This window comes from Ascaphus truei, chromosome 13, assembly GCF_040206685.1.
Source record: "Ascaphus truei isolate aAscTru1 chromosome 13, aAscTru1.hap1, whole genome shotgun sequence".
NCBI lineage: Eukaryota > Metazoa > Chordata > Amphibia > Anura > Ascaphidae > Ascaphus > Ascaphus truei.
In genome coordinates, this window is record NC_134495.1 from 8,017,078 (window position 1) to 8,039,815 (window position 22,738).

The window sequence follows — 22,738 nt, forward strand, 5'->3', positions numbered from 1 at the left end:
GCCCGGAACAAGCCAAGAACACCATTACTTCCACTGAGCCCGGAACAAGCCAAGAACACCATTATTTCCACTGAGCCCGGAACAAGCCAAGAACACCATTACTTCCACTGAGCCAAGAACAAGCCAAGAACACCATTACTTCCACTGAGCCAAGAACAAGCCAAGAACACCATTACTTCCACTGAGCCCGGAACAAGCCAAGAACACCATTACTTCCACTGAGCACTGAACACGCCAAGAACACCATTACTTCCACTGAGCCCTGAACAAGCCAAGAACACCATTACTGTCACTGAGCCCAGAACAAGCCAAGAACACCATTACTTCCACTGAGCCCGGAACAAGCCAAGAACACCATTACTTCCACTGAGCCAAGAACAAGCCAAGAACACAATTACTTCCACTGAGCCCGGAACAAGCCAAGAACACCATTACTTCCACTGAGCCCGGAACAAGCCAAGAACACCATTACTTCCACTGAGCCCGGAACAAGCCAAGAACACCATTAATTCCACTGAGCCCAGAACAAGCCAAGAACACCATTACTTCCACTGAGCCCGGAACAAGCCAAGAACACCATTACTTCCACTGAGCCCGGAACAAGCCAAGAACACCATTACTTCCACTGAGCCCAGAACATGCCAAGAACACCATTACTTCCACTGAGCCCAGAACATGCCAAGAACACCATTACTGTCACTGAGCCCGGAACAAGCCAAGAACACCATTACTTCCACTGAGCCCGGAACAAGCCAAGAACACCATTACTTCCACTGAGCCCGGAACAAGCCAAGAACACCATTACTTCCACTGAGCCCGGAACAAGCCAAGAACACCATTACTTCCACTGAGCCATGAACAAGCCAAGAACACCATTACTGTCACTGAGCCCGGAACAAGCCAAGAACACAATTACTTCCACTGAGCCCGGAACAAGCCAAGAACACCATTACTTCCACTGAGCCCGGAACAAGCCAAGAACACCAATACATCCACTGAGCCCGGAACAAGCCAAGAACACCATTACTGTCACTGAGCCCAGAACAAGCCAAGAACACCAATACATCCACTGAGCCCGGAACAAGCCAAGAACACCATTACTGTCACTGAGCCCAGAACAAGCCAAGAACACCATTGCATCCTCTGAGCCCGGAACAAGCCAAGAACACCATTACTTCCACTGAGCCCGGAACAAGCCAAGAACACCATTACATCCACTGAGCCCGGAACAAGCCAAGAACACCATTACTTCCACTGAGCCCAGAACAAGCCAAGAACACCATTACTGTCACTGAGCTCAGAACAAGCCAAGAACACCATTACTTCCACTGAGCCCGGAACAAGCCAAGAACACCATTACTTCCACTGAGCCCAGAACAAGCCAAGAACACCATTACTGTCACTGAGCTCAGAACAAGCCAAGAACACCATTACTTCCACTGAGCCCGGAACAAGCCAAGAACACCATTACTTCCACTGAGCCCGGAACAAGCCAAGAACACCATTACTTCCACTGAGCCAAGAACAAGCCAAGAACACCATTACTTCCACTGAGCCCGGAACAAGCCAAGAACACCATTACTTCCACTGAGCCCGGAACAAGCCAAGAACACCATTACATCCACTGAGCCCGGAACAAGCCAAGAACACCATTACTTCCACTGAGCCCGGAACAAGCCAAGAACACCATTACATCCACTGAGCTCATAACAAGCCAAGAACACCATTACTTCCACTGAGCCCGGAACAAGCCAAGAACACCATTACTTCCACTGAGCCCGGAACAAGCCAAGAACACCATTACTTCCACTGAGCCCAGAACAAGCCAAGAACACCATTACATCCACTGAGCCCAGAACAAGCCAAGAACACCATTACTTCCACTGAGCCCGGAACAAGCCAAAAACACAATTACTTCCACTGAGCCCAGAACATGCCAAGAACACCATTACTGTCACTGAGCCCAGAACAAGCCAAGAACACCATTACATCCGCTGAGCCCTGAACAAGCCAAGAACACCATTACTTCCACTGAGCCCGGAACAAGCCAAGAACACTGTTACTGTCACTGAGCCCTGAACAAGCCAAGAACACCAATACTTCCACTGAGCCCGGAACAAGCCAAGAACACCGTTACTGTCACTGAGCCCTGAACAAGCCAAGAACACCATTACATCCACTGAGCCCTGAACAAGCCAAGAACACCATTACTGTCACTGAGCCCAGAACAAGCCAAGAACACCAATACTTCCACTGAGCCCGGAACAAGCCAAGAACACCATTACTTCCACTGAGCCCTGAACACGCCAAGAACACCATTACTTTCACTGAAAATTCTGTTTGTGTTGGGAGGAGCAGAAATGGGCTTTGTTAAAATAATAAGTAAAGTGAAAGGCAGATGGAGAGCCCTTATTCCTGGCTAGAGCACCCAAGAAGCAAGCACCATGCTTTTAGAAGACCAAAGATTTAATCTCCATGTGACACAAAAAGCTACAAAGAGTCTACATTTCTACAGGACCAAAAATACTTGTAACCCTCCTTACCCGGCTCTAAAGGAGCTCACATGGGATTAGGTATAGACAGTGGCAGTGCTCAGTATCTCAGGCCAGGAACTTTAATAAAACAATAAGGTGCTTTATTGCTTTATTGACAGCCATCTAAAACACCCCACAAGTATTGACATACGTGGCACTTGTTAGAAACTCGTGGCAAACAATACTTTCAAGACTTCATCCCTATAGTTCCCATTCCTATTCCGGTGAGGCGCTAATCTTAGTGGCCAATTGCAAAGGAGGGATTAGACACCGCTTGCGGGGAGACTGTAATGCCAGGTTAAGAGTGAGCGAGGGATGCAGTATCGGTAACCCTATGAAGACAGTGTCGGTCAGGCTGATGCAGGAAGAGCACTATAAGACCAGGACGGTTGGCATCTTTCACCCGCAAACATTAGGTTTCCCGGTCCTTTAATAGGAGCTAACTTAGAAGGGGCACATTACTAACTGGAAAACAATAAAGGATGACTGGACACATCTTAATACATATGATTATACACAGACACACACCTATTTACAGGACTCACAGTGAGGAGCCCAGTCAGAACTCTGAAGAACCTGCTTCTAGAACATAAGGGGCAGCTATATATACCCTTATAATGACATCAAACATCACATGATGGAGAGGGGAGTAACCTGAATGAGCCCACACAGTTAACCCCTTAAGGCAATCAACCCTTTACAGAAACAAGTAGTCTACAGGAGGGGGCTACATACTGCATCAGATTTATCAAAGCAACATATCTTATAGTTTTTAATAGTGGTGGTATTTTCTTTGCCCTGGTTTTGAAGCTGAGAGATGTTGATAAATGACCACCTAAATTGCCAAGACCTCACACAGAACGGCCCACGTTCTGCCGAGACACGTAATGAGACGTGAACCAAGTTCTGCCGAGCCACGTAATGCGACGTGAACCCAAGTTCTGCCGAGCCACGTAATGAGACGTGAACCCAAGTTTTGCCAAGCCACGTAACGAGACGTAAACCCAAGTTTTGCCAAGCCACGTAACGAGACGTAAACCCAAGTTCTGCCGAGCCACGTAATGCGACGTGAACCCAAGTTCTGCCGAGCCACTTAATGAGACGTAAACCCAAGTTCTGCCGAGCCACGTAATGAGACGTGAACCCAAGTTCTGCCGAGCCACGTGAACCCAAGTTCTGCCGAGCCACGTAATAAGACATGAACCCAAGTTCTGCCGAGCCACGTAACGAGACGTAAACCCAAGTTTTGCCGAGCCACGTAATGAGACGTGAACCCAAGTTCTGCCGAGCCACGTAATGAGACGTAAACCCAAGTTCTGCCGAGCCACGTAATGAGACGTGAACCCAAGTTAGTGTCACATTAATAGTAACAGCGAATACTAACGGGACAATAACACGACATTCCATCCTGGTTTCCCCCATAAAGCGCATAGCGCTAAACTATAACCGACGCTAGAGATAACGACATGCGAATGATACGCTAATGAGGCGTTATCGTAGACTCCCGGCTTCACCAACATCCATTCAGGTTAATGCCGGGGCTTGCCGTTACGTTAATCAAGTCATAATTCAATTTGGTGTTACTCCCGCCCAGACCCAAAATAGGGCTTTTGCCGGGTTTAATAGGTGTAACACTACAGTTAGTCGCGAGTTAAACATGACGTTTGTTCCTGATTTAGGTAACGTCTTGTTGTGTGTCCTGATTTAACGGAGCTTAGACACCTGGCCCCACGTGCGCCGTTCTGGAGGCCACGTGTCCACAAGGACACGCAGAGGAACTGGTTTAGAGGAGACTGGGCAAAACAATGGAAGGTTTGCATCAGACTTGGGGATTTATGCCAGAATATCTACTTTCCGATGTCAGGTCTACTCGTCCAGCACAGATTTCCGTAACATTAAGAGTGGAAGTGTTTCATGGGACACACAGTAGTAATAGTGATCCTGGGGATGAGTCTGCCACGTGCCCCAGGGGGAGAACATTTCTAGCCAAATCGTTAAGTTAAAAAAAAAAAAAGGAAGGAAAGCTGTCCGTTTAGTCTAAAGCCGCAACGAAACCCATCTGTTTCCGAGCTCGTGACCCAGAGGAAACAGAAGACGTTTGTAAAAAGGTCTGAATATGTCCAGAGTGTAAACCCATAGGGTGTATGGAGTGGGATGGTGGACCAGGAAATACAAGGAATTTATATGGAGTTGTGGCCAAGAATAGGAACGTAATGTTATAAACATCTGCCTTTTCGTTACATCACATTTATGTCAAACAACAAGAAACTCAGATAACCTCGCTAAATCAATCATCGGAAAGATGGCGGAAGGATAAGAGACAGACCGGTGCTATTTCTAGACACGAAGGGAGTCTTCATGCAAAGGCATGTTTGTAAAATCAATGCATTTAAATAAGCCCATGCAGAAGCAGTGCGTCATGGCCACTGGAACTTAATCAAATTACCAACCCCGGGATTGCAATGGATGGGAGTTAAACGCATTGAAGAAAGCGGCTCGTTACGGGGTTACAAGCCCCCTCGTTCTGTAAATAACCCAATCACCACGCACTGCACACGCTATGTGGCCACAGGATCATTACTCTGATAATTAACGCCGACACCTCGAGGCCCCAGCATTTAAGGGGTTAACACCACCAGCTGAATTGTTACGGTTGTGAATGTCTTCTTTGTTTTACAACAAGGCCTGTGACCGAAGCAACAATGCCCACCATGCATATCTAATGCCAAGCTGCACTCTGCTGCCAGCGACATTCATTACCTTCTCGGCTAATGCACTGCGTGAGCCTGCCGAGTCCCAGAATCGGTGCAGCTTCCTGGGGAACCCACACTTCCAATGCCCCCATCCCCGCCATCGTTAGCCATCTCTGCCTTTCCGTTACGCGGCGTGAGGAGCAGAGCGAAGCTTGCAGGTCGCTAGGGACGCGAGAGCCATGTTCACGGGGGAGAGAAAGAGAAGGAAAAAAACACAGGAAAGAAGGGAAATTGATTGGCTTCGTCCTCTGGAAACCACTACGCTAAGTTGCCATGGAGAAGGGCTCAGGCCGCCGGGAGAACATGCACGGCTGTGCCAGGGGCAGACAGCAGCCGGCAGACATGTTTCTTTGCACCTGGATGGGCAGGACAAACGCTGGGCTTGTGGACTTGGTGACTAATCGCCGATGGAGGGGAATGCTGCTTTTACCGGCTGAAAAGAAGGACTCAGCGAAGCTTTGGAGAGCACAGACAGCATGTTACTCAGCGCAGCACAGCGCAGCCAGCATGTTACCCAGCGCAACACAGCGCAGCCAGCATGTTATCCAGCGCAGCACAGCACAGCCAGCATGTTACTCAGCGCAGCACAGCGCAGCCAGCATGTTACCCAGCGCAACACAGCGCAGCCAGCATGTTACCCAGCGCAGCACAGCACAGCCAGCATGTTACTCAGCGCAGCACAGCCAGCATGTTACCCAGCGCAACACAGCACAGCCAGCATGTTACCCAGCGCAACACAGCGCAGCCAGCATGTTACCCAGCACAGCACAGCACGCATGTTACTCAGAGCAGCACAGCACACATGTTACCCAGGGCAGCACAGCACGCATGTTACCCAGTGCAGCACAGCACGCATGTTACCCAGCGCAGCACAGCACGCATGTTACCCAGCGCAGCACAGCACGCATGTTACCCAGCGCAGCACAGCGCAGCCAGCATGTTACCCAGCACAGCCAGCATGTTACCCAGCGCAGCACAGCACGCATGTTACCCAGCGCAGCACAGCGCAGCCAGCATGTTACCCAGCACAGCCAGCATGTTACCCAGTGCAGCACAGCGCAGCCAGCATGTTACTCAGTGCAGCACAGCACAGCCAGCATGTTACCCAGCGCAGCACAGCGCAGCCAGCATGTTACCCAGCACAGCACAGCGCAGCCAGCATGTTACCCAGCGCAACACAGCGCAGCCAGCATGTTACCCAGCGCAGCATAGCGCAGCCAGCATGTTACTCAGTGCAGCACAGCGCAGCCAGCATGTTACCCAGCGCAGCACGCATGTTACCCAGTGCAGCACAGCGCAGCCAGCATGTTACCCAGTGCAGCACAGCGCAGCCAGCATGTTACCCAGCGCAACACAGCGCAGCCAGCATGTTACCCAGCGCAACACAGCGCAGCCAGCATGTTACCCAGCGCAGTATAGCGCAGCCAGCATGTTACTCAGTGCAGCACAGCGCAGCCAGCATGTTACCCAGCGCAACACAGCGCAGCCAGCATGTTACCCAGCGCAGCATAGCGCAGCCAGCATGTTACTCAGTGCAGCACAGCGCAGCCAGCATGTTACCCAGCGCAGCACAGCGCAGCCAGCATGTTACCCAGCGCAGCACAGCGCAGCCAGCATGTTACCCAGCGCAGCACAGCGCAGCCAGCATGTTACCCAGCGCAGCATAGCGCAGCCAGCATGTTACCCAGCGCAGCACAGCACAGCCAGCATGTTACCCAGCGCAGCCAGCATGTTACCCAGCGCAGCACAGCACAGCCAGCATGTTACCCAGCGCAGCACAGCGCAGCCAGCATGTTACCCAGCGCAGCACAGCGCAGCCAGCATGTTACCCAGCACAGCACAGCGCAGCCAGCATGTTACCCAGTGCAACACAGTGCAGCCAGCATGTTACCCAGCGCAGCACAGCGCAGCCCGAATGTTACCCAGCGCAGCACAGCGCAGCCAGCATGTTACCCAGCGCAGCACAGCACAGCCAGCATGTTACCCAGTGCAACACAGCGCAGCCAGCATGTTACCCAGTGCAACACAGCGCAGCCAGCATGTTACCCAGTGCAACACAGCGCAGCCAGCATGTTACCCAGCGCAGCCAGCATGTTACCCAGCGCAACACAGCGCAGCCAGCATGTTACCCAGCGCAGCACAGCGCAGCCAGCATGTTACCCAGCGCAGCGCAGCCAGCATGTTACCCAGCGCAGCACAGCGCAGCCAGCATGTTACCCAGCACAGCGCAGCACAGACAGCATGTTACCCAGCGCAGCACAGCGCAGCCAGCATGTTACCCAGCGCAGCACAGCGCAGCCAGCATGTTACCCAGCGCAACACCGCGCAGCCAGCATATTACCCAGCGCAGCATAGCGCAGCCAGCATGTTACTCAGCGCAGCACAGCGCAGCCAGCATGTTACCCAGTGCAACACAGTGCAGCCAGCATGTTACCCAGCGCAACACAGCGCAGCCAGCATGTTACCCAGCGCAGCACAGCACAGCCAGCATGTTACCCAGCGCAGCACAGCGCAGCCAGCATGTTACCCAGCACAGCACAGCGCAGCCAGCATGTTACCCAGCGCAGCACAGCGCAGCCAGCATGTTACCCAGCGCAGCACAGCGCAGCCAGCATGTTACCCAGTGCAACACAGTGCAGCCAGCATGTTACCCAGCGCAACACAGCGCAGCCAGCATGTTACCCAGCGCAGCACAGCACAGCCAGCATGTTACCCAGCGCAGCACAGCGCAGCCAGCATGTTACCCAGCGCAGCACAGCGCAGCCAGCATGTTACCCAGCGCAGCACAGCGCAGCCAGCATGTTACCCAGCGCAGCACAGCGCAGCCAGCATGTTACCCAGCGCAGCACAGCGCAGCCAGCATGTTACCCAGCGCAGCACAGCGCAGCCAGCATGTTACCCAGCGCAGCCAGCATGTTACCCAGCGCAACACAGAGCAGCCAGCATGTTACCCAGCGCAGCACAGCGCAGCCAGCATGTTACCCAGCGCAGCCAGCATGTTACCCAGCGCAGCACAGCCCGAATGTTACCCAGCGCAGCACAGCGCAGCCAGCATGTTACCCAGCGCAGCACAGCGCAGCCAGCATGTTACCCAGAGCAGCACAGCGCAGCCAGCATGTTACCCAGCGCAGCACAGCCAGCATGTTACCCAGCGCAGCACAGCGCAGCCAGCATGTTACCCAGCGCAGCACAGCGCAGCCAGCATGTTACCCAGCGCAGCACAGCGCAGCCAGCATGTTACCCAGCGCAGCACAGCGCAGCCAGCATGTTACCCAGCGCAGCCAGCATGTTACCCAGCGCAACACAGAGCAGCCAGCATGTTACCCAGCGCAGCACAGCGCAGCCAGCATGTTACCCAGCGCAGCCAGCATGTTACCCAGCGCAGCACAGCCCGAATGTTACCCAGCGCAGCACAGCGCAGCCAGCATGTTACCCAGCGCAGCACAGCGCAGCCAGCATGTTACCCAGCGCAGCACAGCGCAGCCAGCATGTTACCCAGCGCAGCCAGCATGTTACCCAGCGCAACACAGAGCAGCCAGCATGTTACCCAGCGCAGCACAGCGCAGCCAGCATGTTACCCAGCGCAGCCAGCATGTTACCCAGCGCAGCACAGCCCGAATGTTACCCAGCGCAGCACAGCGCAGCCAGCATGTTACCCAGCGCAGCACAGCGCAGCCAGCATGTTACCCAGCGCAGCACAGCGCAGCCAGCATGTTACCCAGCGCAGCACAGCGCAGCCAGCATGTTACCCAGCGCAGCCAGCATGTTACCCAGCGCAACACAGAGCAGCCAGCATGTTACCCAGCGCAGCACAGCGCAGCCAGCATGTTACCCAGCGCAGCCAGCATGTTACCCAGCGCAGCACAGCCCGAATGTTACCCAGCGCAGCACAGCGCAGCCAGCATGTTACCCAGCGCAGCACAGCGCAGCCAGCATGTTACCCAGAGCAGCACAGCGCAGCCAGCATGTTACCCAGCGCAGCACAGCCAGCATGTTACCCAGCGCAGACCAGCACGCATGTTACCCAGCGCTGCACAGCACGCATGTTACCCAGCGCAGACCAGCACGCATGTTACCCAGCGCAGCACAGCCAGCATATTACCCAGCGCAGCACAACACGCATGTTACTCAGTGCAGCAAGCATATTACCCAGCGCAGCACAACACGCATGTTACTCAGTGCAGCACAGCCAGCATGTTACCCAGCGCAGCACAGCACGCATGTTACCCAGCGCAGCAAGCATATTACCCAGCGCAGCACAACACGCATGTTACTCAGTGCAGCAAGCATATTACCCAGCGCAGCACAACACGCATGTTACTCAGTGCAGCCAGCATGTTACCCAGCGCAGCACAGCACGCATGTTACCCAGCGCAGCACAGCACGCATGTTACCCAGCGCAGCACAGCCAGCATATTACCCAGCGCAGCACAACACGAATGTTACCCAGCGCAGCACAGCACAGCCAGCATGTTACCCGGTGCAGCACAGCCAGCATGTTACCCGGTGCAGCACAGCACGCATGTTACTCAGTGCAGCCAGCATGTTACCCAGCGCAGCACAGCACGCATGTTACCCAGCGCAGCACAGCACGCATGTTACCCAGCGCAGCACAGCCAGCATATTACCCAGCGCAGCACAACACGAATGTTACCCAGCGCAGCACAGCACAGCCAGCATGTTACCCGGTGCAGCACAGCCAGCATGTTACCCGGTGCAGCACAGCACGCATGTTACCCGGCGCAGCACAGCACGCATGTTACCCGGCGCAGCACAGCACGCATGTTACCCGGCGCAGCACAATGAGAGCGAAAGATACAATAGCCAACTAACATGCAGGAATCTTACCCAAACTGTTACAAGCAAAGAGATAACTCTTTCAGGGAACTTACAATCTAAATCCATGTCTCAATATATATATACACATATATATATATATGTATATATATATATATATACATATACATACACACACACACGGCTATATATATTAACCAATTCCATGTCTTTTCAAACAAAATAATATATGAATTAGACAAACAATGAGTAATTAAGAGTCAGGGTATTTGCAAAACTAAATGGTTTTATCAGCTAAATTAAAAAGGGATAATTAGAATCCGGTGTTTAAATAATTGGGTAGATCTTCAGGTGTGAGTTTGGGAGGCCCCACCCTATATAGAGATCAGAAACTTTGTGAGTTTGGTCTTCACCATACAGGTGTGTGCGTAAACAAGTCATGCCACGTTCAAAAGAAATCTCTGAGGACCTCAGAAAAGCAGTTGCTAGAAAATGTTACAAAACCATTTTTAAGGATTTTGGGCTCCACGAATCCACTGTCAGACAGACTGTCTACAAATGGAGACATTTCAAGACCTGTCACTCTACCCAGGAGCAGTCGCCCTACCAAAATCTCTCCAAGAACAAACCTACAAACCATCCAGGAAGTCACACAGAACCCCAGAGTTACACCCAAGGATCTGCAGGCCACTCTCGCCCTGGCTAATGTGAGTGTTCATGGCTCAACTATCAGAAAAAGACGGAACAAGAACGATGTTCATGGAAGGATAGCCAGGAGGAAACCACTGCTCTCTAAAAAGAACATTGCTGCCTGTCTGAAGTTTGCCAAAGAGCACATAAATGATCCACAAGACTTCTGGAACAATGTTCTCTGGACAGACGAGTCAAAGGTAGAACTTTTGGCCTCAACGAGAAACGTTATGTTTGGCGAAAACAAAAACTGCGTTCGAACCGAAGAACCTCATCCCAACCGTCACGCATGGCGGTGGGAGTGTGACGGTTTGGGGCTGCTTTGCTGCCTCAGGACCTGGACAGATTGCCAACATTGACACAACCATGAATTCTGCATTGTATCAGAAGATTCTAGAGGAGAATGTCAAGCCACCCGTCAGTGAGCTGAAGCAGAAGTGGAAGTGATAATGAGGTGAAGCAGTTTTGTAAGGAGGAATGGGCCAAAATTCCTCAAACCCGATGTGAGAGACTGACCGGCAGTTACCGGAAACGTGCGGTTGAAGTCATTGCTGCTCACGGGGGCGCCACCAACTACTGAATCTAACGGTTTTAAATACTTTTTCACACTTGGATATTGAATGTTTAATTATTTGTGAATAAAATGTTGAAAAAGTATCATGTTCTTGTGACGTGTTTTATCAGGTTATCTTAATCTATTATTAGGACTTAGATTAAGATTGAATAAATATATATTTATATATATATATATATATATATATACATACACACACAAACATACACATGTGCAGTGTGTGTGTGTACATACAGCACACGTATATACATATGTTATGTACAAACATTATATAGTAACTGCTTTAGAACCGACACTAACATTACTATCCGTGTAGCAACCTCTGCTAAGTTATTAGTGACAGCAGTGCGCAGTATATACAGGGATTCAGGTGTGTGACAGCAGTGCGCAGTATATACAGGGATTCAGGTGTGTGACAGCAGTGCGCAGTATATACATGGATACAGATGTGTGACAGCAGTGTGCAGTATATACAGGGATTCAGGTGTGTGACAGCAGTGCGCAGTATACACAGGGATAGATACAGGTGTGTGACAGAAGTGTGTAGTATATACAGGGATTCAGGTGTGTGACAGCAGTGCGCAGTATATACAGGGATTCAGGTGTGTGACAGCAGTGCACAGTATACACAGGGATAGATACAGGTGTGTGACAGCAGTGCGCAGTATACACAGGGATAGATACAGGTGTGTGACAGCAGTGCGCAGTATATACATGGATACAGATGTGTGACAGCAGTGCGCAGTATATACAGGGATTCAGGTGTATGACAGCAGTGCACAGTATACACAGGGATAGATACAGGTGTGTGACAGCAGTGTGTAGTATATATAGGGACACAGGTGTGTTTTGCTGTTCAGCGTTACCATAACTTAAATTGTGCAACCCATTAGAAACATTGTAAATAAGCCGTTCTCTAGCTGAGTGCTCTCTCTGTATTCCAGCTCCAGAGGACACGGATACGTGTGCTGTTCTCTGGGCTGCAAAGCACTGGGGAAGATTTCCATACGGACCCTTTAGCAGAAAAGCCGTTACACCTCTAGGTACGCGGCCCACGCATCCTTGCTATCGCCAGAGCACATCGCCGGGAGTGATGCCATGTCACTGCAAATGGAATAACCCTTTCACTGCCAGGGACCTCATTGTGAGGGCTCTGCTCCGAATAAGCCAGCTCGTTGGTGTCGGAGACATCCCTTCACTGCTTCCTTCTCCTTTGTCCCGGGGTAGCCACGCAGCCCAAAGGATTTCCCAAGGGTGCAGAGAATGGGCAGGACACCGGTGGTGTTTAATTAGTTGGTAATCTATGGGAAGAAAGGGTGGTCTAACGACTAGAGCGATGGATCCGAAAAGGAAGCCATAGAGAGAAAATCAGCCTCGCGGTCAGCGTGCTTGTCTCTGAAGTGGGAGGCCTTGTTTGAGAGCCAGTACTATTTCCTGGTGCCTGAGGCAAGAAAAGAGACAGGAAAGGGCGTGCCATGCAGGTGCAAGCACACCTAGCTGGTCAAAAAAACAAAACAACCTAACAATGTAATTTAAACTAATATAACCCTGATAAAAGCAAAGATTTGGCTTCTTCCGTCTCTCTGGAAATTAATTACAAATGCAATTCTTCATGTCCTTGGCGCGTCTGCCAATCAAGTGGTTTCTTTTCCACTGTCAAATAAAGAGAGTGACAGTGCCCCCCCCCCCCCTCCCCAATGACGGATGTCCCGTGCCCGGCTTCTCATTTGGTGCACGCTTCCTCTCTCCCTGATATTCCCAGATCGCTGAAATCTTCACCCACCCCAACCCACCACCCACTACCCCCCCCCCCCACCCCACTCTCCTCCCATCTCCTCTTCCTACGCAACTAAGCGGATTACAAGCGCTCCGCGATATTTATATTGCAGCAGAAAGTTCAAGCAATTAGCGTACCTCTGAGGCTTAGTGGCCAAGCCACGACAAAAGGAGACAGACACAGCGCGTGCTCCATCCCAATTATTCTCTCAGCCATGTGGGTTTTATTTTCAGCCTTTTTAAGTATACAGCACCAGCTGTGCATGCTAAATACATAGCAACTGCTCCGGAGAAATGTGGCTCCGTTCAAATGATATTCAGATGGCTTTAAAGTTGCAATCCTGGCAATTGTAATTGAAAAATATACATAGAAACCGCTGTTCTCGTCCCCAGAAATCCTTGTGCTGTGCACAGCGGCCGACCTTCCTCTTTCATGGTTTGTGACCGCTCGGGTTTTATTCGATAGATATAACAGGCGCTGTAACATGAAGGCACGAAATGCAGAATATTTGAAGCAGCGCGCGCCGTTCTTTTGTGTAATGTGTCATCTGGTTGGGAAGCAGGCGGTCTCCGGAGCGGAGACGCGTTTATTTCAGCAACAGGGACCCCTCGGGTCCCCGAAATACTTCCCGGGGAAAATAGCGCTGGTACTTCCTGGTATTTAAATCTCCCGTGTCACCCGGGCCAATGGGAAGCTGCAACGGGTGATGTTGAAACTTTCTATTGGCCCGTGTAGTGCAGGAGATTTCAACCGCCATTTTGTATCCCCCGAAGGGGACAGGAACGCACTACTTTCAACAGTAAGTATCTCGGGAACCAAGGGATACGCGGAGCGAACAAAACAATAACACAGCCCAGCTCCAAATGATCCATCGGATCCAGTGCTGTAAATAAACTAGTGTGTGTGTGTGTGTGTGTGTGTGTGTGTGTGTGTGTGTGTGTGTGTGTGTGTGTGTGTGTGTGTGTGTGTGTGTGTGTGTGTGTGTGTGTGTGTGTGTGTGTGTGTGTGTGTGTGTGTATATAAAAATGGCGTTGTAAAGCGAAACGTCTTAAAGCGAAACACGTTTCCCCATAGGAACACTGTTTAAATGAAAGGTTCCGTTCCTGAAGGCATTTTTAATGCTAAAATACACAAAATATTTTACTCAAGCAATAAGATATGCAGCACACACATACATTATATAGTGCATATAATCTATTATATATATAATATAACATAATATATCATGTAATTTAATAATATAATATATTATATAGTATAATATAATATAATATGATATATATATATATATATATATATTATATACACATAAACAACTTTGCAAAGTGTCGTAAGAGCGTTGGATAAGCCGTTTTGGCGTTGTAAAAATTAACATAGGTATGCATTGCATAGCGTTGGATAAGCCATTCGTTGTAAAACGAGGACTGTCTGTATGTAAATATATACACACACACACACACACACACACACACACACACACACACACACACACACACACTATGATATATTTAACGACCTCAGCTCCAGAAGGGCCACGCTGAAGAGGTTAATATTTTTATGCCAACATCTGTCAATTATCGCAAACTATATTGTACACATTGCAGATCTAGTTCGGAGCTTATAGATGGGGAAATCACAGATTGCCTCTATAGGGCCTCTGCCAAGTAATATAATTAGATCTTACACAGAGCACGAATGTGACCTTATTACAATACACATCCGCCGTGACATTGTGCCATTAAGGACTCCGCTTTCTATTGTTATGGAAACACAACTGCAGATGCGCAGGAGGTGACGGACATTGGTTTCCAAATTGGGACATTCCAGAAGAGGAAGAAAACAAGATCTCAAAATACACAGAGGAATGTCCATATGTCCAGCAGCCCTATGGCCCAAGAGAAGCTGGGATTGCCATTTACCAGAGGCGGGAAGGAATAATGTATCTTTTTTCCTGATCTCAGGGGGCACAGACATACTGCCCGTTTTCCCCCTCCCACCCCCCGAGACCGCCTGATACTTCCCAAAACAATGTGGCATTTTCCTACTTTCAGACTAGTAACAAAATTGCTTCCGTCAACCCAATGCAAGTCAATGGAAGAACTCCACGTCATTCCCATTCATTACTAACTAGCTGATATACCCGGCGTTGCCCGGGATTTCAGGGGTGGGGTGCGTGAAGGGTGGGGTCGGAAGGGGGGGTGCGTGAAGGGCGGGGTGGGAATGGGTGGTGCGTGAAGGGCGGGGTGGGAAGGGGGGGGTGCGTGAAGGGCGGGGTGGGTGCGTGAAGGGCTGGGGGTGGGTGCGTGAAGGGAAGGGGGGGTGAAGGGCGGGGAGGGAGGAGGGAGGAGAAGGGCGGGGAGAGAAGGGCGGGGAGGGAAGGGGGGGAGAAGGGCGGGGAGGGAAGGGGGGGAGAAGGGCGGGGAGGGAGGGGGGGGAGAAGGGCGGGAGGGAGGGGGGGGGAGAAGGCGGGGTAGAAGGGCGGAGAGGGAGGGGGGATAACGCAGGGCGGGAGGGTGAAGGGCGGGGGGGTGGAGGGAGGGGCGGGTGAAGGGCGGGTAGGGAGGGGCGGGTGAAGGGCGGGTAGGGAGGGGCGGGTGAAGGGCAGCACAACTACAGAGTAAGATCGAAAAAAGGACATAATGCCTCATTCAGAAAGCCTCGATAAGGCCCTTATCGAGCACTTATCGCCCAAAATGTGTACTCGTATTCAGATAGCCTCGATAAGTGCTCGATAACGGCCTGTATCGATGCAAAATTTTATCGCTATCCGAAATTCGCCGACTGAGCAGCGATCAGCCGCTTATCGACCATTTTCGGATGGTTGATAAACTTGCGCGATTCAGAGACCCGCGAGTCGGCTGTCGCGGCCCATCGCAGCCCTAAAAGGCGATCTTCTCCTCAAATCCAATTCACCACAAATTTTTTGGTCAATTGGTGGGGAGATGGCCTCGATGAGCAGCGATGAGCAGCGATGTGTCGGGACTTAGAAAAAATCAGGCCCCTTTCCTGCCTCGGATTGATGCCGGGGGTCTCTGGAGCTAATAGCCATTAATAGCAACTCCGGACCCCCCCGGCATGCATCCGAGGCAGGAAACATGCATGAACAGCAACTTCATTACCTTAGAGGCTAACCGCTAAGGCAATGAAGGGGTTAAACACCCGTGCCAGGCTTACTGTAAGAAACATACAATACAATACTATAGCTAGCGAGGTTGGGTGAAGGGGGAATTTGGCCCTTAGTGGCTGTTTAGGCATTGCGGGGGGGTTAACCCCTTCATTACCTTAGCGGTTAATACCACTAAGGTAATAAAGGGGTTAACCCAACCGCTACCCACCCGCAACCGCTCCTCTAAACACCCATCCTTAGGGCTAATACCCCCTTCACCCACCCGTGAGGCCTAAACACCCACCCCTGACTGACTATACCCACCCTATACCCATTGAGTAGTATAGTGGTACATCATACCCATATAATAATAATATGGGCATGATAAGCCTCTATAGCACTCAATGGGCACCCTAATCACAATACAGTAATACACAAGACACACAATAATAAAATGTAACTAAACTCCAAAAAATCACACGTCACTAAATACAAACAGTAGCCAGCTAATCCAATCAATACAATCAATAGCAACATCAACAATGAATTAATTAAACCATTAACCAATCTAAACAATTAATTCCGAAACCAACTCAAAATGAATAGTAACACTAACCAATCTAAACAATGAATTACTACAACATTAATGCATTTAAACAGTTAAATAGAAAGAAAGAAATTCTAACAATATCTGAAATAACCATAAAACACATTAGCTAACATAATATAACATTAAATACAAACGAACACCAATCGCAAACCTTTAATTACATTAAGCATGAAAAAACAAACAATGACATCCACATAATACATGAAATGCAAAAAAAGCAACACCAATACCAAGCGAGAAATGCCCCCCAAATATTGTCATAATAATGTATTAATCTGTACCCTAAAGAGGTACCGATTAATATATTATCAGTCAATGTGCCTCCCCCAAAAAATCAAAACACACATCCAAAGATTAAACCTGTAAAAAGAGACATTTACAAACATTGAATATATTACTTACCATTAGAAGCGGTGGCCCTCCGACTCCCGGGGTAACAGGAAGCTCACGTACCTTGAAGGCCTCCAACAGCATCCGATGCCATCCGCCATGAGGATCCGCGTCACGTGACCGGGACATTTCCTTGCATAGGAGATACCGGCACCCCATAAAGGTGCCTGTATCTCGGGAAGCAGGGGGTCCCCGGACATAAAACCAACGTGGTTCAGCTCCGGAGACCCCCTGCACCTCTACACTATTAAAGAAATATATATTTAAATAAATAATCTCCAGGCGACATTTCAGCTGGGAGAGGCGGCTCTCTCAGAGCCGCTCTCTCAGAGCCGCTCTCTCAGAGCCGCTCTCTCTGCAGCAGAAATGAATCACCAGTTTAGGCCTTTTCAGAGGCTCGAGGCTCTCGCTGGCAGCAACTCGCCCGTTTTGGGCATTTTGCTATCACTGGTAATCGAGCCTTTCTGAATACCGTGATAGCAACGCCCAAAAACAGTCATTTTAAATTCCCTGGCGATTTTTTTTATCAACCCTCTCTGAATAAGGCCCATAGTCTCCTTTCTATTAATTTGTATTCTTTGATGCTGAGTGCGTATGAGGCACTTTCCCTGACAGACAGGACCTGCTACGCAGCGTATCTGAATATATGTCTGAAAGAAACACTTATACCATGAGCTAGGGGTGCCAGGTGGCTTCTCCGAAAATACTGGGCGCAATGGTGAAAAAAGTGACGCGCTCAAAATCGGCGGGGAGGTGTGTTATTTATAAATGATCTGACAGTTGTGTCATTTTCTTTTTTATTTCACTCTCAGTTTGCACCAATTTCATATTCTATTTCATAAAAACATTTCTGGGGAGGGGTTTGGGGATTGCGCCCTCCCAGCATTTTGTATGAAATGGTGCAAATTTGGAGTGAAATAATTAAAAAAAATAAAAAAAATACATAACTGTCAGATCATTTATAAATAACATACCTGCAGTCATTCTGTACAGGGCGAGCAATACTGATCTTAATGCTCCTCCCCCACTACTTCCAAGATTGTTGCAACCCACCTCATCCTCTCACCCTCCTCATCCTCTCACCCTCCTCTCACCCACCTCATCGTCCCTCCTCCTCTCATTCCCCTCATCCTCCTCTCACACCACCATCCTCCTCATCATCCTCTCACACCACAATCCTCCTCCTCATCTCACTCTACCATCCTCCTCCTCATCTCACACTACCACTGCTAGTCTATTACTACTACTCCTAATCATAATCTCACACCACCATCCTCCTCTCATATCACCATCCGCATCTCACACCATCATCCTCCTCATCCCACACCACCATCTTCCTCAACCTCATCTCACATCATCATCCTCATCTTTCTCCTCATCCGAGCCTCACACCACCACTACTAGTCTATTATTATTACTACTCCTTATCCTCTCACACCACCACCATCTCCTCAGCCCCCATCATCATCTGCTCAGCCCCCATCATGTCCTCACCCCCCCATCCATCATGTCCTCATCCCCCCATCCATCATCTCCTCACCCCCCATCCATCATCTCCTCAGCCCCCTATCATCTCCTCAGCCCCCATAATCTCCTCAGCCCCCATAATCTCCTCAGCCCCCATAATCTCCTCAGCCACCATCATCTGATCTCCCCATCATCTCCTTATCCCCCCCATCCATCATCTCCTCATCCCCCCAGCCATCATCTCCTCACCCCCCCCATCCATCCTCTCCTCAACCCCCCATCCATCCTCTCCTCAACCCCCATCATCTCCTCAACCCCCATCATCATCTCCTCAACCCCCATCATCATCTCCTCAACCCCCATCATCATCTCCTCAACCCCCATCATCATCCATCTCCTCACCCCCCCCCATCCATCTCCTCATCCCCCCATCATCATCTCCTCAGCCCCGATAATCTCCTCAGCCAGCATCATCTGATCTCCCCATCACCTCCTTATCCCCCCCACCCATCATCTCCTCATTCCCCCCATCCATCATCTCCCCAGCCATCATCTCCTCACCCCCCCCATCCATCATCTCCTCAATCCCCATTCATCAACTCCTCATTCCCTCCATCATCATCTCCTCATCTCCCATCATCCTCTTCTCATCCCCCATCATCCTCTTCTCATCCCCCATCACCCTCTTCTCATCCCCCATCACCCTCTTCTCATCCCCTTCATCATCATCTCATCTCCCATCATCCTCTTCTCATCCCCATCATCCTCTTCTCATCCCCCATCATCCTCTTCTCATCCCCAATCATCCTCTTCTCATCCACCATCATCCTCTTCTCATCCCCCATCACCCTCTGCTCATCCCCCATCATCCTCTTCTCATCCCCCATCGTCTCCTCTACCCCCATCATCATCATCATCATCCCCCTCATCTCCCCATCATCATCCCCCCATCATCTCCTCATCCCTTATACACACACACTGTATACAAATACACACACACAGTATACAAATACACACACACACACACACACTTTATACACACATACTTTATACAAATACACACACACTTACTATATACACACATACTGTATACAAATACACACGCAAACTTACTATACACACACATACAGTATACAAATACACACACACTTACTATATACACACTTACTATATACACACATACTATATACACACATACTATATACACACACACACACACACACACTTATTATGTTTCTGACATTACTGAAAAGGTTGTGAGGGTCGAGCACGCTACAAATGATAGACATACCTTTTTGCAATAAGCTTGTTAATACACCTGAGCATGTCCTGCTCTTTGAAAAATACAATTCTAGTGTTTAAAATAATGATTTTCTTAAGCTCTACCTTCTGCGGTTGCCATGGTAACCTATACAGTGCCCTCGGCTCTGGAGAGAGCTTCATTTTAACGTCCCAGGCACTTAACTATATCTCATGAACAACGCGTGAGCTTTCAGAAATGAACCCAGCTTGGGAAAAGGGCGAGAATACATTTCTGCACGCGAGTGAAAAAATAACATGGAACAAGAACGCCGATCAGTGCCGTGTTAAACTTGGGTGTCAAATAAAAATGTATATGTTACATTTCTAAAAAGACTGCTGGCATTCTTCAGCACGAACGTGCACTAAAAATAGCGGGAGCTTTGTCTAATTGTTCAATAAAACTCGTCTTTCCAGGAACGAGAATGCTACTTTTGTGCCAGACACGGACTGCTGAATGCCATGAAAAATTGCAGGGTTTAGTGTGCGACGATGCCTGGGTCACTGTATTATTCTACCCAAGGGGCGGCAACCCCAGTACTCAAGGGCCACCAACAGGTCAGGTACTCAGGATATCCCTGCTTCAGCACAGGGGGCTCAATCAGTCCCAGCTTCAGCACAGGTGACTCAACCAGAGGTTCAGTCTGACTAGTGGTCCCTACTTTACAGATAGAGACGCAGTTCGAAATCTTTCCATCTATTCCGAAAAATATTCAGACTTTCCAAAAGTTAAGGTTAGAAGGAAAAAAAAGTGACAAAACCCCGCGTGTGCGCACATTCACACGGCTCAAACTGACCTGCAACCCTGCCCTTCCCCATTATCCCTTAGCATACAATGCTTCCACTGCAGCCAGGGGTTCTGGGTAATTACATGCAATTTCGTTTTATTATTATTATTATTATTATTAACGCCTTTGCTTACCACCAATGCAATCCTCTACGTTTGTAGTAAGGGTGGAAAATGTCTAAGAAATGGCTGCAAACCTGAAGGCAAAACAATACAGCCCAGAAACCAACAGACCCCCCCCCCCCCCTCCTCCCCGGGTGCATACCGTTTCGGGGAGCGACCTCCTCCTCAGGTGTGGGAGCGGCTCCCAGAAAGCGTTATGCAGCCCGGGGGATGATCTGGGTTGCTTTCTTCTCAACAAATGTGGTTGTGTTTTCATTGTATATGTTCTATTTCAGGGCTCCTCACGGGGTGGCCCCTGTGAGGGGCCCCGATGTTGCCCTTTGGACTCTCTGCTCTGGCTCATTTCATTCTAGTTGCCCAGGCTGCTAAGTGCAGGTTGTCGCACTGACACTCACGTGACACGTTAAGGTCACGGCATTGATACATGGCGCACATGTCATACATGCGGGCACAAGCCTGAAATATAGTCACTCTGAAGTCTTTAAATCAGGGGTAGCAAACTCAGTCCTTAAGGGGAACCAACAGGCCAGCTTTTATGGATATCTCTGCTTCAGCACAGGTGGATCAATCAGTCGAAGACTGAGCCAGTGATTGAGCCACCTGTGCTGAAGCAAGGACCGATTGAGCCACCTGTGCTGAAGCAGGGATATCCATAACAGCTGGCCTGCTGGTGGCCCTTGATAACTGAGTTTGAAACTCTTGCTTTAAATGTATCTAAAATGACATTACAATAAGCGTGTGGCCTGCGGCCCCCATGCGGTTTTTGATCGGGCCCTTAGGGGCCCTAGCTGAAGATCCCAGATCTACTTGCTTTGTATATTTATTCTTTGCATTTGAATATGTTTTTCTATTTTCATATGTTTGGACAGCGCGGGGTCATTTGGGTGGGGATTAGTTCTGGGCGGCAGCGCCATCCTCCCTTCCCCAGACATTATTTTTCCACCAATCAATTAGATTGTAAGCTCCTCGGGGCAGGGACTCCTCTTCCTTAATGTTATGTTTATGTCTAAAGCACTTATTCCCATGAACTGTTATTTATATTATCTGTTATTTATTCGATTACCACGTGTATTACTGCTGCGAAGCGCTATGTACATTAATGGCGCTATATAAATAAAGACATACAATACAATACAATACACCGCAGCTATTAATTGTAGTATATCTTTCTTTATACATGTTTAACTCCTATAATTTTGTATCTTGCCCCCCCGAGCATGTCCTGCTCTTTGGACTGGAAATGTCCGACTGCGTGTGGCTCTGGGGAGAGCTTCATGTTAACCCCCCAGATGCTTAATATTTGAAACTGTAATATATCCTGCACCAAGCATCAGATTTCCCAAATAACAAGAGCACTGGAAAAGGAAGAGGAGATATGCAAACAAATAATCAAATCAGTGCTGCTGCTTACAGCTGCAATCCTCTGCCTGCGGCTTTAACCCCGTCTCTGCCAGTGGCACCTGTGATACATGCGATCTGGCAGGGAAGGGGTTATGCCAACTTATCTATTTGCAGAACTCAGGAGTGGAACCAGTACGCATTGTGTGATGTGATGGGCCGCAATGTACCGAACACAAGATATTATAAACCTGCCACACACACACAGACACGACACACAGACAGACACACAGACAGACACACACAAACAGACACACACACACACACACACACACACACACACACAGACACACACACAGACAGACACACACAGACAGACACACACAAACAGACACACACAAACAGACACACACACACACAGACACACAGACACACACACACACAGACAGACACACACACAGACCCACAGACACTTTAAAGGATCTCGGTGATT

At 49.5% G+C, this 22,738-nt stretch overlaps 1 protein-coding gene across 12 annotated transcripts in view; it reads right to left on the bottom strand.

The window, feature by feature from the left end:
* The window catches only part of PITPNM2 (phosphatidylinositol transfer protein membrane associated 2), a 206,790-nt gene that overhangs the window by 129,871 nt on the left and 54,181 nt on the right, over positions 1-22,738 (bottom strand). Inside the window, exon 1 of one of the 12 annotated variants that reach the window (XM_075568301.1) lies at positions 5,295-5,474. The exons of the other annotated variants lie outside the window; for them this stretch is intronic. The gene's annotated coding sequence lies outside the window, so the exon portion shown is untranslated. Of the gene's footprint in view, positions 1-5,294; positions 5,475-22,738 lie in introns of those variants that run through there. 12 annotated transcript variants of the gene reach the window in all.